Genomic DNA, 14,473 nt, shown 5'->3' on the forward strand with positions numbered 1-14,473 from the left:
GGAGCAGGTTGGAAGGAGGGCGGGGGACCCTAGAGGACAGCCTGGGGCTCTTCTTGCTGGAGGTACATCTGTTGGACCCGGATGCAGAGAGCAGCGCCAGATGCAAGGCTGCTAACAGACTCACGCTCGGAGGCAAAATTCACCCCACAGACGAAGGGACGACCAGCCAGGCTCACCACACATGGGAGGTCTGAAAACCTGCTTTTTATGTCCCAAACGCCTTCTTATGAATAAGAATGCAATATGGTGTGCTTGTTGGTGTTCAGTCACTGAGCCGTGTCCGGCCCCATGGACTGCAGTACGCCAGGCCTCCCTGTCCCTCACCATTCCCCAGTGTTTGCCCAAGTTCATGTCCATTGCATTGGTGATGCTGTCCAGCCATCTCATCCTCTGTCACCCCCCTTCTCCTCCTGCCCTCAATCTTTCTCAGCATCAGGGACTTGTTCAATGAGTCGGCTGTTTGCATCAAGTGGCCAAAGGATTGGAGCTTCAGCATCAGTCCTTCCAATGAATATTCAGGGTTGACTTCCTTCAAGAATGACTGAGCCAGTCAATATGGTGCAGAAGAAAAGGGAAAGACTTGAAAGTGAGGCAGGCCTGGAGCTGAAGCTGCACCCTAGCACTGATGAGGGCTGAGCCTCAGTTTCCTCATCTACAAAACACAGGCAGTAACACTTTAACTGAATGGGACTGAGAATGCAGCACACACAAGCACCCGCTGAGAAGAGCTGTTGGTTTCTCCACCTCGTTTCTCACCACGGGCTCACACCTCTGCACAACTGCAGACAAGAACACACACAACAGGTATACCCTAGGGATGGTCCATTCTGTCCCATGAAGGCACAGTCTCCTTGGGCAAACAGGTCACTTCAGAGCCACCAGTATCAGCGATCAAAACACCTGGGCTCCTAAATGAGCCCTGATCTTCCCAGTGCCCCCACAGCTCGATGGACCGTGAATAAAACTGCTGCCAAGTAACAGATAAAACTATGTTCCAGGCCACGGAGGCATGTCCGCCCCCTGAGACTTAGGGGTGCAAGGATGGAGAACCGGCCCCTCCACTTGGATGCTTCAGGAGCAAACACTCTGCAGCTGTTAGAAAGGGAATGTCTTCTCTGTTGAGCCTAGTAACCAGTACTGCTGAATACACGTTCCCCCACCTGAGTAAAGTTCAAGAAAAAGCCAGAAGGAGAAACTTAATTAGAAAGTGTTAGTCACTCAGTTGTGTTTGACTCTTTGGGACCTCATGGACTGTGGCCCACAAGGCTCCTCTGTCCATGGGGATTCTCCAGGCAAGAATACTGGAATGGGTTGCCATACCCTCTTCCAGGGGATCTTCCCAACCCAGGGATTGAACCCAGATCGCCTGCATTGCAGACTGATTCTTTACCATCTGAGCCACCAGGGAAGCCCTTTTATTTAGAAAAGCAATGTGTTAAATACCCAGTATCTCCCAGGATCCCTCCTGCTTCTTGCTGGAACTCAAGGTTCAGATCAAGTGGTCCCAACACTCCCTCAACCAGCTTTTGCCCTCCCCCCTCCCACTCTGTTGCTCTGACAGCTCAAGTCCAAGAACAGAAAAACTTGTTCTTCAAATCTGGGCCTGAGGGGGCCTCTTCAGGGGTTCTCATTAACTCAAGAGGGTGCTTAGCCTCCAGCCCCCTCCACACAGTGTGCATATGGGCGCCTACAGAATCCAAGGGAGTCCTGGATCCAAAGAAAGATCCCTGTGGGGGCTGCTCCCACTCCCGCTCTCTGAACCCTAACTCACCACAGGCTTCTCCTCAGTTTTTGGCAGAATTCTATCATTAGCTGCAGCTCATACTAAAAAATTCTACAGAAGTTTACGCACATGAAGAATGAGAACAGGTTTAAACTATGGTATTTTAAAGATACCCATGCGTTATACTTATTTACACAATGCAAAGAAAAATATCTGTATCCTGAGTACATGACCCTGAGCCCATAATTAAGTACAAAAAAGCCTTCGTGTTCACCCTTACAGACCTGCTCATTCCATACCACTCTCCAGGCTATGCTTACCTCTGTTTGATATTCTTTCTCAGGCCCTGTGCCTGTCTTTATAATGCTCACCACAGCCGTCAACAGCAACTTGTTTGTAAGGTATCTGCCTACCCCTGCCCTTACTTTCAAGGCTGTGAGCTTCGATGCCGGTCACATCCATTGCTCTCTCACCAGGAGTAAACAACCCAAAAATGAAGTTAAAAAAAAAAATTCCATTGACAACAGCATACAAAAGAATAAACTACTCAGGAACAAATTTAACCAAGGAGGCAGAATATCTGTACTCTGGGAACTACAAAACATTGCTAAAAGAAATTAAAGAAGACACAGATAAACAGAACGTTATCCAGTGTTCACAGATGAAAAAAACACGTTTAAGATGGCAATACTTTCCAAATTGATAACACAGATTCAATGCAATCCTTATCAAAATCCCACCTGGATTGTTTTTCCCCGGAAATTTTTGTTTTGTTTTGTTTTTCTTTTTGCAGAAATTGGCAAGTTGATCTGAAAATTCATATGGAAATACAAAGGACCCAAAACAATCTTGAAAGTGAAAAACAAAGATGGAGGATTCATACTTCTCAGTTTCAAAACTGATACAAATCTTCAGCAGCCAGGAATGCATGGTACTGTCATACGCAAAATAGCTAGGGAGAAGCTGCCATGTAACGGAGGCAGCTCAACCCTGTGCCCTGTGCCAACCGACAGGGGAGGGACCGGGGGGCAGGCGGGACGGGGCTTCAAGAGGGAGGGGACATATGTATGATGTCCTTATGGCTGATCCACACTGTTGTACGGCAGAAACCAACACAACACTGGAAAGCAATTATCCTCCGATTAAAAATAAGTGAAAGTGGGAAGCTGCTATATAGCACAGGGAGCCCAGCCCGGCGCTCTGTGACAACTAGGGGCGGAGGTGGGAGGGAGGCTCAAGAAGGAGGGGATATATATGTATATACTCATGACCGATTCCCATTATGGCACAGCAGAAATCAACACATTCTAACATTGTATAGAAATTATCCTCCAACTAAAAAATTAAAAAAAGAATGCATGGTACTGGCATACAGATAGACATATAGGTAAACTGAATTCAGGGTCCAGAAATAAAATATATTTATGGCCAATTGATTTCAACCATGGGTTCCAAGACAATTCAATGTGGGAAGAATCAGTCTTTTCAACAAATGCTGGAACAACTGGACATTCACATCCAAAGCATAATTTATATTCCTACCTCACACTACACATAAAAATTGCCTCACAGTGGATCACAGACTTAAATGTAAGTGTTAAACCTATAAAAACTCCTAGAAGAAAACATTGGAATAAATTTATGATCTTGGGCTAGGCAATGATTACTGAGATGCAACACTAAAAGGGAAGATAACATAAGTTGGACTTCACCAAATTTCTAAACTTTTTGTTTCAAACCTATCTATCAAGAAAGTGTGAAGGGAGCCCACACACTGTGAGCAATTTTTGCAAATCGTGTATCTGGTAAGTGATTTGTATCCAGAATCCATAAATAATTCTTATAACAATAATAAAAGGCATCTATTTTAAAGTAGATGAAAGATTTAAACAGATACTTGTACAAGAAAGTAAACAAACAGCCAATAAGCGTATGAAAAGATGTTTGACCATTTTTGTTGTTTAGTCACTAAGTCATGTCCAACTCTTTGCAATCCCATGGACTATAATCCGCCAGGCTCCTCTGTCCATGGGATTTCCCAAATAAGAATACTGGAAAGGGTTGTCACTTCCTTATCCAGGGGATCTTCCCTGTCTCCTGCATTCCAGGTGGATTCTTTACCACTGAGCCACCAAGGAAGCCCATCACTAGGGAACTGCAAGCTGAAACCAAAGTGAGATGCTACTTGACACCCACTAGACGGGCTACACAGAAAGACAGACAATAACAAGTGGCTGCAAGCACCCTCATTCATTGTCGACAGAAATGCAAAACATTACAGACACTTTGGAAAACAGCTCCTTGGGGAAGAAACCTCATAAAACATAAAGATACCATACAGTCTGGCAATTCCATTCCTAGGTATTTACCTTAGAGAAATAAACACATATGTCTATGGAAGATTCTAGGAATACCATGGAGTAGGAGGCACCAGGAATTTCTCTCCCACCTAGACAACAACTACACTGGCAGAATCTGTTTGGTGTAGCTATTTCGGAGTCCATTTAAGGCTTGCAACTCCCAGAGGAAGGCTGGTATGTAAACTGCAGGTAATTTCAGTCAATTTCAGCTCATAGTTCAATAGCATCTACTCACTCCCACTCCCAACTCTCTTGCCAGGCAGCCCTGCATCTGAGAGCGGCTTGCACACAGCTTGAAGGAACCATGGTGGGCGAAAAGGAGCAGCTCTCCAGATACTAGAGGTCTGCGCTGTGGTTAGTGCTTCGGGTGACACAGCTGCTGCGAGGCTGCCACTGTTGTTGCGCCTGCCCCTACTGTCGCAAGCCCCACCCCTTCTAGCTGCTCGAACTTCTGGGAGATTTAAAGGGCGGGGCTGGGTGCCCCATGTCTCCTTTCCCCACTTCAGTTTTCTGATTTCCCCTTTTGGAGCCAGGCATTGACTACTAGGACATTCCAAAGCTACTGTATATATGGGGAAGATGAGAAAGTTACTGCATATGCCCAGGGAAACTCACAGGCTTATAAAAGATCTTAGAAGACCTTAAGATTACACTTCAGGCCAATCCTTGGCACAAAAAATAAAGCCTGGCAAACCCAGATGAAGGGGGAGAACTGATTTCCAGAGTCACCATATTATTAGATTCAAATGTCCAGTTTTGAATCTGTCCCTGAAAAAGATCTGGTGGCTAATCTACCAGACAAAGACTTAAAAACAATGATCTTAAAGATGCTCAGGGAACTAAAGAAGTAGAGAAACTCAAGGAAATAATGTATGAACAAAATGGAAGTATTAATAAAAGGAGAGAAAGCCTAAAAAGGAAGAAAAAATCTGAGGCTAAAAAAAAAGACAACTGAAATAGTAACTGGAATGAAAGATTCAGTAGAGGGTTTCAAAGACAGATTTCAGCATGTAGAAGAATCAGAAAACTTGAAGATAGGTCATAATTACAGTCTGAGGAACAGAAAGAAAAACAGTGAAGTAAACTGAACAGAGCCTAAGGGACCTGTGACAATGAAGGTGTTAGTCACTCAATAGAGCCTGATTCTTTGCAACCCCATGGACTGTAGCCCACCAGGCTCCTCTGTCCGTGGAATTCTCCAGGAAAGAATACTGGAGTGTGTGGCCATTCCCTTCTCCAGGGGATCTTCCCAACCCAGGGATCAAACCCAGGTCTCCTGCATAGAAGGCAGATTCTTTACTGTCTGAGATACAAGGGAAGTACAAGGGCCCTATGGGACACCATCAAATGGATCAAAATGCACATTGTAGGAGTCCCAGAAGGAGGTGGGGGAGAGAAAAAGGGGTCAAGAGACTATCTGAAAAAATAATGGCCCCAAACCTCCCACATTTGATGAAAGACACAAATAACAACATCCAAGGAGCTCAATGAATTGAGATACATTATAATCAAACAGTTGAAAGCCAAAGATAAAGAATCTTGAAAGCAGCAAGAGAGAAGCAAATCATCACATACACGGAATCCCCAGTAAGATTATCAGCAAATTTCTCATCAGAAATTCTGGACGGTAGAAGGCAGGAGGGAGATATAGTCAAAGTGCTAAAAGGAAAAAAATGTCAACCAATAACCCTAAATGTGGCAAAGCTGTCCTTGAAAAGTATGGTAAGAAATTAAGACATTTCCAGATAAATAAAAGATGAAGGAGTCCATTCCCACTACACATGCCCTGCAGGAAATGTTCAAGGGAGTCCTGCAGGCTGGAATAAAAGGGAACTAGACAGTAACTTGAAACTGTATTTTAAAAATGGATAAAGAAGATGATCAAGAAGATAAACACAATAGAACACTTCTCAGCCAAAGAAGAATGAAACTTTGTCATCTGCAACAACACGGATGGACTTGGAGGAATAAATCAAAGACAAATACTGCATGACATCACTTATACGTGGGGTCTAAAACATACACGATTTAGTGAATAGAACAAAAAAGAAGCAGACTCACAGATATAGCGAACAAACAAGTGGCTACCAGTGGAGAAGGGGGAAGGGGTACTATGGAGGGAGGTAGGAGGTGCAAACTATTAGGTACAAAATAAGGTACAAAGATACATTGTGTAACACAGGGACTATCACTGATACTTTATAATCAATGAAGTATAAACTTTAAAATCTGTGATTCTCTATATTATGCACCTGTAACATAATACTGTAAATCAATTATAGTTCAATTTAAAAAAACTAACTTAAAACCTTAGTAGAGGGAAATACATGGGCAATTATAAAAGCCAGTACAGATGACCCTTTAACAAGATGGGTTTGAACTGCCCAGGTCCACTTAGATGTGGATTTTTTTCAGCAAATATGTATTGTAGTACTACATGATCCATGTCTGGTGGAATCCCTGGATAGGCCACAGATACGAAGGGCCAGTTGTAAAGCTAGACTCAGATTTTGGACTGTGTGGAGGGTTGCTGTTCCTAACAACAACCCTCAATGTTCAAGGGTCAACACTGGTTTATGGTTGATTTATGACTCCACTTTGTTTTCCACATAATTTAAGAGACTTACACATTTTTAAAGAGCAATTAGTAGTCTAACAGCTAGTATTATTTTAACTTTTGTTTGTAACTCCACATTTTGTTTTCTAGCTAATTTAAGAGGTTACTGTATTTTTTTCAAATTATTAATTTATGTTTTTAGACACACAATGCTTAAAGATCTTATTCTGTGGCATCAACAACGGAAAGGAAGAGGAACAGAAGTGATAAGGGGCAGAGGTTCTGTGTGTCATGGAAGTTAAGCTGGAACAAATCCAAATTAGAGTATTATAACTTTAGGATGTTCAATGTAATCCCTGCTGCTGCTGCTGCTAAGTCGCTTCAGTCGTGTCCGACTCGTAGCGACCCCATGGACTGCAGCCCACCAGGCTCCTCCATCCATGGGATTTTCCAGGCAAGAGTACTGGAGTGGGGTGCCATTGCCTTCTCCGATGTAATCCCTGTGGCAACCACAAAACAGCTGTAGAACACACACAGGAGGAAATAAGAAAGGAACTTAAAAGTTTCACAACAACAACAACAAAAAACCCAACTCAGGACTTCCCCGGTGGTCCAGTGGCTAAGATTCCACGTTCTCACTGCAGCGGGCCCGGGTCTGATCCCTGGTCAGGGGTCCCACACGCCGCAACTAAGACCTGATGCAGGAAAATAAATACATCAAAATAAATACTAAAAAACCAACTGAAAGGGGACAGTAATACAGGAAATGAAGGATAAAAAACCTATAAGCATAGAGAAAACAAAGAGCAAAATGACAGAAGCAAGTATCTTCTTATCAACTGCAAAAAGGAAAGAAATTCTAAAATAGGCTGCCACGTGGATGAACCTTGAGGATGTTATGCTAAGTGAAACAGACCACTCACCGAAAGACAAATGCTGAATGACTCCACTACTTATGTTGGGGAATCAAAATCACAGATTCAGAAAGCAGAATGGTGGCTACCAGGGGCTGGGGAAGGAGGGAATTGTGCCGGGGGCGGCGGGGGGGCGGGGGGTTGAGGGGGGGGGGTGGGTTGGTGCACGGTTGGTTTAACGAGTACAGAGTTTGTGTTTTGCAAGATGAAGAGTTTTGAGGATGGGTGGTGGTACTGGTTGCACAACAAGATGGATGTACTTAAACTACTGACCTGTATGTTTAAAAATGCTCAAGATGGCAACATTTTATGTGTATTCTACAACAATAAAAATGGAGGAAATGCACACAAAAAATGTATTCACCAATGTTCAGCATTATTTATAATCAGAAGGTGGAAATAGCTCAACAACTGATGAATACATTTAAAATATGATACATAACATACAACAGAATATTATCCAGCCATAAAAAGGAATGAAGCATTAACACATGCTACAGTATGGGTCACTTTTGAACACATTATGCTACATCAAAGGAAACCAGACACAAAAGTGCGAATACTGAATGATTTCACTTATATAAAATACCCAGAACAAGGCTTCCCTGGTGGTTCAGTGGTTAAGAACCTGCCTTGCCCTGCAGGGGATGCCGGTTCAGATTCCTGTCTGGGAAGATCCCACATGCTGCCAGACAGCTAAGCTGGTGTGACAGAAACTACTGAAGCCCTCACGCCCTAGAGCCCACAGTCCGCAATAAGAGAATCCACCACGGAAGGAGTCCACGCACCACAGCGAGCAAGCAGCCCCTGCTCTCTGCAACTAGAGAAAGCCCACGCGCAGCAATGAAGACCCAGCACAGCCAAAAAATAAATAAATATTTTTTAAAAATACCCATAATAGGCAAATCCATTGAGACAGACAGTAAGTTAGTGTCTGCCAAGGTCGGGAGTGGGGTGCTCTGGAGAGGGAGGTAGAATGGGAAGAGATGCTAATGAGCAGAAGGGGAGATGAATATTTCTTTGGGGGAGATGAATACATTCTCAAATCACATTCTGTTCATAGTAGCACAACTCTGGAAATAGACTGGTGACTGCACACTCCTAACAGGTGAACTCTATGGTTATACAAATTATATGGCAATAAAGCTGCTGGAAAAAAAGAATGACCAGATAAAAAGGTGAAGTACTCCAGTACTTTGGCCACCTCATGCAAAGAGCTGACTCATTGGAAAAGACTCTGATGCTGGGAGGGATTGGGGGCAGGAGGAGAAGGGGACGACATGGGGTCGCAAAGAGTCGGACACGACTGAGCAACTGAACTGAACTGACTGAATTGAAAGACGTTTTTGGAAAAGAAGACATGATACAATGTGTCTCTAGCAATCCCACTGTAAAGCTGATATGAAAGGAGCAAGGATCAGATCTTGGATACGATCTTACCCAGTATTTATCTGGGTAAATCTAAGCATGGACAGACGAGCAGGTCATCTGGATTTCAGCCATACTCACAATTGGCACCAGTGTGCCCGCCCTGCTCTCCCTGCCCTGCAGGCTTCATCTCCCTCCAGCCCAGGGCCTTTGCAGATGCTGTTCCCTCTGCCTGAATGCTCTTCCCCGCTCTCATGCTCCCCTTTCTTCTCATTAACTTGTGCTCAGCCCTCACTCCCACTGGCAGGTCTGATCAGAGAAGCCAGTACCTTCCACAATGCATAGTTAGAAGCCCTGACCTTTTGTTCACCGCATTCGCCAGTTTTCATCACATCTCTGTTTGCACAATTCTGTGATCCAGTTCCCCTTTATGGATTTAAACCTGCTCACCTTCCCTAAACATTTAATCAGTTTTTCCTTTTTGGGGGGAAAAAGACAAAAATAAACTGTGACTTGACTATTGTTCTCTAGTGACTCACACCAAGATCTGCCTGTACCTTTTTTTAGAAAAAGAAGTTTCACATTACTGAGGCAACGGAATGTGTAAGGCTTGTAAAGTTCCTGTGAGAAATCTCTGCTTGAAAATCGTGCTGGCTTTACTGCCTCATGATAGACACTTTTATGCCCAAAACCAGAGGATTTGACCTTTCAGAGTACACCTCGAGGTGTGTGCATAAAACCTGCTTCATTCACTTGTTGGGAACAACAGGGAGGAGAAAAGGTAGATCCAGTCTGACATATGGAGAAAAGAAAGCAAAGAAATTGCCCGGAAATAAACCCACACACCTACGGTCAGTTAACCTTTGACAGAGGAGGCAATAATATACAGTGAGGGACAGTTATTTCGGCAAGTGGTGCTGCGAAAGCTGGACTGCTGCATGCAAATCACTGAAATTAGAACTCACCCGCACACCACACCCAAAGACAAGCAGAATGGCCAAAAGACTAAACATACGACCCGACACCATAATACTCCTAGAACAGAACACACGCAAAACTTTCTCCGACATAAATTGTAGCGATGCTCCCTTAGGTCAGTCTCCCAAGGCAATAGAAACAAAAGTGAAGATAAACAAACGAGACCTAATGAATTCATAAAGGGAATCATAAAGAAAAGGGAAAACCAATCTTACAGGCTGAGACTCATAAAGAAAATGGAAAAACAATCTTACAGGCTGAGAGAAAATATTTGCAAATGATGCAACTGACAAGGGCTTGATTTCCAAAACATACAAATAGCTCATGCTGCTAAGTCACTTCAGTCGTGTCCGACTCTGTCCGACCCCAGAGACGGCAGCCCACCAGGCTCCCCTGTCCCTGGGATTCTCAAGGCAAGAACACTGGAGTGGGTTGCCATTTCCTTCTCCAATGCATAAGAGTGAAAAGTGAAAGTGAAGTCGCTCAGTCGTGTCCGACTCTCAGCGACCCCATGGACTATAGCCCACCAGGCTCCTCCATCCATGGGATTTTCCAGGCAAGAGTACTGGAGTGGGGTGCCATTACCTTCTCCACAAATAGCTCATACACCTCAACAAAAACAAAACAATCCAATCAAAACACAAGCAGAAGACCTAAATAGACATTTCTCCAAAGAAGACACAAAGATGGCCAACAGGCACAGGAAAAGATGATCAACATCGATAATTGTTAGAGAAATAATCAAAACTACAAGCAGTTATCACCTTATATCAGTCAGAATGACCATCATTAAAAAGGCTCAAAATAGGCAGAGGGCATAGCAAATAGGGAACCCTCTTTACACTGGGGATGAGAATGTAAATTGGTACAGCCACTATGGAGAACAATATGGGGGTTCCTTAAAAAGCTAAAAATAGAGCTTCCATATGATCCAGCAACCCCACTCCTGGGCATATATCTAGAGAAAACTATAATTCAAAAAGATATGCACCCCGATGTTCATGACAGCACTATTTACAATAGCCAAGATATGGAAACAACCTACCATCAACAGATGAATGGATAAGGATGTGGTGTATATATACACACAATGGAATACTACCAGTCAATCCTAAAGGAAATCAACCCTGAATATTCATTGAAAGGGCTGATGCTGAAGCTGAAGCTCCAATACGTTGGCCACCTAAGGTGAAGAGCTGACTCACTGGAAAAGACCCTGATGCTAGGAAAGACTGAGGGCAGAAGGAGAAGGGGTCAAGAGAGGATGAGATGGTTGGATGGCATCACCGACTCAATGGACATGAGTTTGAGCAACCTCCGGGAGATAGTGAAAGACAGGGAAGCCTGGTGTGCTGCAGTTCATGAGGCTGCAAAGAGTTGGACACGACTTAATGACTGAACAACAACTCAGTGTGTAGGTATGTGTGAGTATATATATATTACAGATATATATACATGAATCACTTTGCTATACACTAGAAACTAACACAACACTGTAAACATTGCTTGAAAAAATGAAAGCAAAGCAATCAGATGAGCAAAGGGCTGAAAACCAGGAACTCAAACACAGAGTCATAGTGCTCAGAGGACAGCAGGAGGGGAGCAAAGGAACTTACAGGGAGGTCAGTTTCCTAGAGACCAGTAATTGATAGTCTGTAAAAAACCTAAAATTAGGCTTGACCTAGAGAAGTGAGTCATCTCCCATCCGGCTAAAGATGTAAAACTTGAAGACTCACTCCTTGAGAACAGACTCACTCCTTGAGAACAGGCAGTACCAAGCATGGTACTGCCACACAGGAGGTCCCCAAAAAAGATTGTTGAATGAACGAATGCATGAATGAGCAAATGAATCAGAGGCACTCACAACACTTGTCAGACAAAGGATTCACCTTCTGCGAAAGATGACACAGCATCCACTACTCAGTCACAGTTCCCAAGACCAGGCGACACTCCAATGTCTCCAAGACAGGTGTCTTTCAAGGCTCATGACTTAGGACTTCCCCAGTGGTCCACTGGTTAAGAATTCACTTGCCAGTGCAAAGGACACGGGTTCAATCCCTGTCTAGGAGGATTCCACACGCCTCAGAGCAACTCATCCCATGCACCACAGCTACTGAGCTCAGGAGCCCTAGAGCCCACACCCAGCAACAAAGACTCAGCACAGCCAAAAATAAATTAAAAAAAAAAAGTCCATGACGTAGCTCAATGATGTCACATTTCTTTAGTCTGATTTCTTGTCCTTGGCTCCCTAGACATCACCTGCCCTAGAACCATGCAGAGCCTTTGGGAGTCAAGGAACATGGATGCAAGGAGGACCCTGCTTCAGATGCCTGGTTCCTGTGCTTGGGGTTCCCTTCAGCCAGGGTGCTGACAGGGACAGTGAGAGGATCCAGAGAGAATGAGGCAGCGGACCAGAAGCGGCTAGCCTGTTTCTTTGCCAGACAAACAGCATAGTTTATAAGCGTATATGTAGTGTCCCGTGTAAGATAAACTATACCATTTATTTGAAACTTCTGTAACAGTTGATTTTGCGGTACTCAGAGTCCTTATGAAGAAGTGCACTGGTAAGCTACTTAGCTGGGGATGCATACCCTCCTATAGACGTATATAGACATACAGACGGGAACCTGCATTCAAGTATGCAGCCTGTGTCTCCATGGAGTTCCTCAATGAGCTCATGCAATACGCGACAGCTTTCACACGAGTTACCTGCTTTCACTCGCTCAGAAATGAATGTTTTCATACGAGATTTTTAAAACGCTACTTTAGGCATTTTTATGTTAATGGAATAAAACAAATCTATGAGATATGTTTACAAAACCATAATTTCAAAAATAGGTAAGGGGCTTCCCTGGTGACTCAGTGGTAAAGAATCTGCCTGCTGATGCCAGAGACGCTCATTTGATCCCTGATCTGGAAAGATCCCTCAAGCTGTGGAGCAACTAAGCCCGTGAACCACAACTACTGTCTGTGCTCTAGAGCCCAGGAGTCGAGACTACTGAAACCTACATGACATAGTCCGTGCTCTGCGACGAGAGAAGCCACTGCAATGAGAAGCCCGAGCACCACAACCAAAGAGTAGCCCCCTCTCGCCACAACTTAGAGAAAAAGCCCTCGCAGCAGCAAAGAACCAGCACAGCCAAAAATAAATAAAAGAGGTGAGCACTGAACTTTGCAACCTCAGAAACTGCATTTGTACAATTCCTGGGAAAACATTCTAACACTGGGGTATCTTGCCAAGATGTGATCTGACTTGGGAACGTACAGTCTCTGAGTGAGCTGTGAATTGTGCTAATCGCTACCCACTTGGGATGAATGGACCCAAACCCTGGGGCGCAGGGAAGCTTTATGAGGGCTGGTCTGTTTTTAACTTGAATTTTTTTAGGTAGTAAATTCCCCTCTTTTCTGCATGTCTACCAAAAATAAGGACATGAAGAAAGTTCTTAAGGCTAAATTTATCTAGGATGTTCCATATGTGATTGGCAGTTCTGTAGCACAGCAGATGCAGAGCTCAAGTTTTGTTTTGTTTGTTTTTCTTTTTTAATTAAGAAGTCATGCTCCAAAGTCTATTAATGAGGAGACATCACACCACCACTCTATTCTGGCCCATTCAAAACAGGCAGCATCAGACACTGAGGTTGAATAATTTTAAGTAAAAAAAAAAGATTTTAATGAAACAATAGCAGCGATGGTGACTTTCCTGCATAGGGCTTTGCAACAGTACAAAGATATGTGTTCACAAGGAAGCCTTTGGTTGTTGGGTTCCTGTCCCTATGTAGCAAAAGAAGCAAGTGAGGCTTGAGGGGCGGGGGGGCGGAGTGGATGGTCTGCCAGGTCTCCCAGCATCCCCCACACCTCCAGATGTATGCTGACAAAGTGGCAATATTTGTTTCCCAAGACCGTCCACCCAGCCCAGATGATGTGCACACATGACCAGCACTTGGCTGGATTGAGGCTGCCATACTGGAATTTTCCATTTGGTGTATGAGACATGCAAGCTGTTTACTTATACTTGCAAATGCATTTCCACCACATTGGAGCTCTGCTTCCCTTTGTACCATCATGGTGGAAGCACAGTGCACCAAAGGCCAAACATTTTCAAAGGATCAGGTCACCTGCAGCACGGCGAGGTGGCTTTGCAGGTCCACCGGCCTCTGCGCCCTAAGAACTTGGGCAGGCCACCACCCTCCGCAAGTCTGTCAGTTAATAACAAGCCCTTTGGCATCATGTGAAGAGAAAGACAAACACCGTATGACCTCACTTACATGTAGAATCTAAACAATACAACAGACTAGTGAATGTAACGTAAAAGCAGCAGATTCACAGACAGGACAAACGAGTGGTTACCAGTGGGGAGAGGAAATGGAAGCGGCGCACAGGGAGGGGATTAAGAGGCACACACTACTGGGTATAAAATAAGCTCCATGGATACGCCGTACAGCACAGGTAACATACCCAATATTTTATAATAACTATAAATGGAGTATAAACTTTAAAATTGTGAATCGCTACATTGTACACCTATAACTTACATAATATTGTATGTCAACTATACTTCATTTAAGAAAAAAAA

At 43.9% G+C, this 14,473-nt stretch overlaps 1 protein-coding gene across 8 annotated transcripts in view; it reads right to left on the reverse strand.

Annotated features, from left to right (window-relative positions):
* KIAA1211L (KIAA1211 like) overlaps positions 1 to 14,473 on the reverse strand; it is a 130,418-nt gene that overhangs the window by 56,155 nt on the left and 59,790 nt on the right. The gene's annotated exons all lie outside the window — the stretch shown is intronic.

Source organism: Bos indicus x Bos taurus, chromosome 11 (genome assembly GCF_003369695.1).
Source record: "Bos indicus x Bos taurus breed Angus x Brahman F1 hybrid chromosome 11, Bos_hybrid_MaternalHap_v2.0, whole genome shotgun sequence".
In the NCBI taxonomy this organism is placed as follows: Eukaryota; Metazoa; Chordata; class Mammalia; order Artiodactyla; family Bovidae; genus Bos; species Bos indicus x Bos taurus.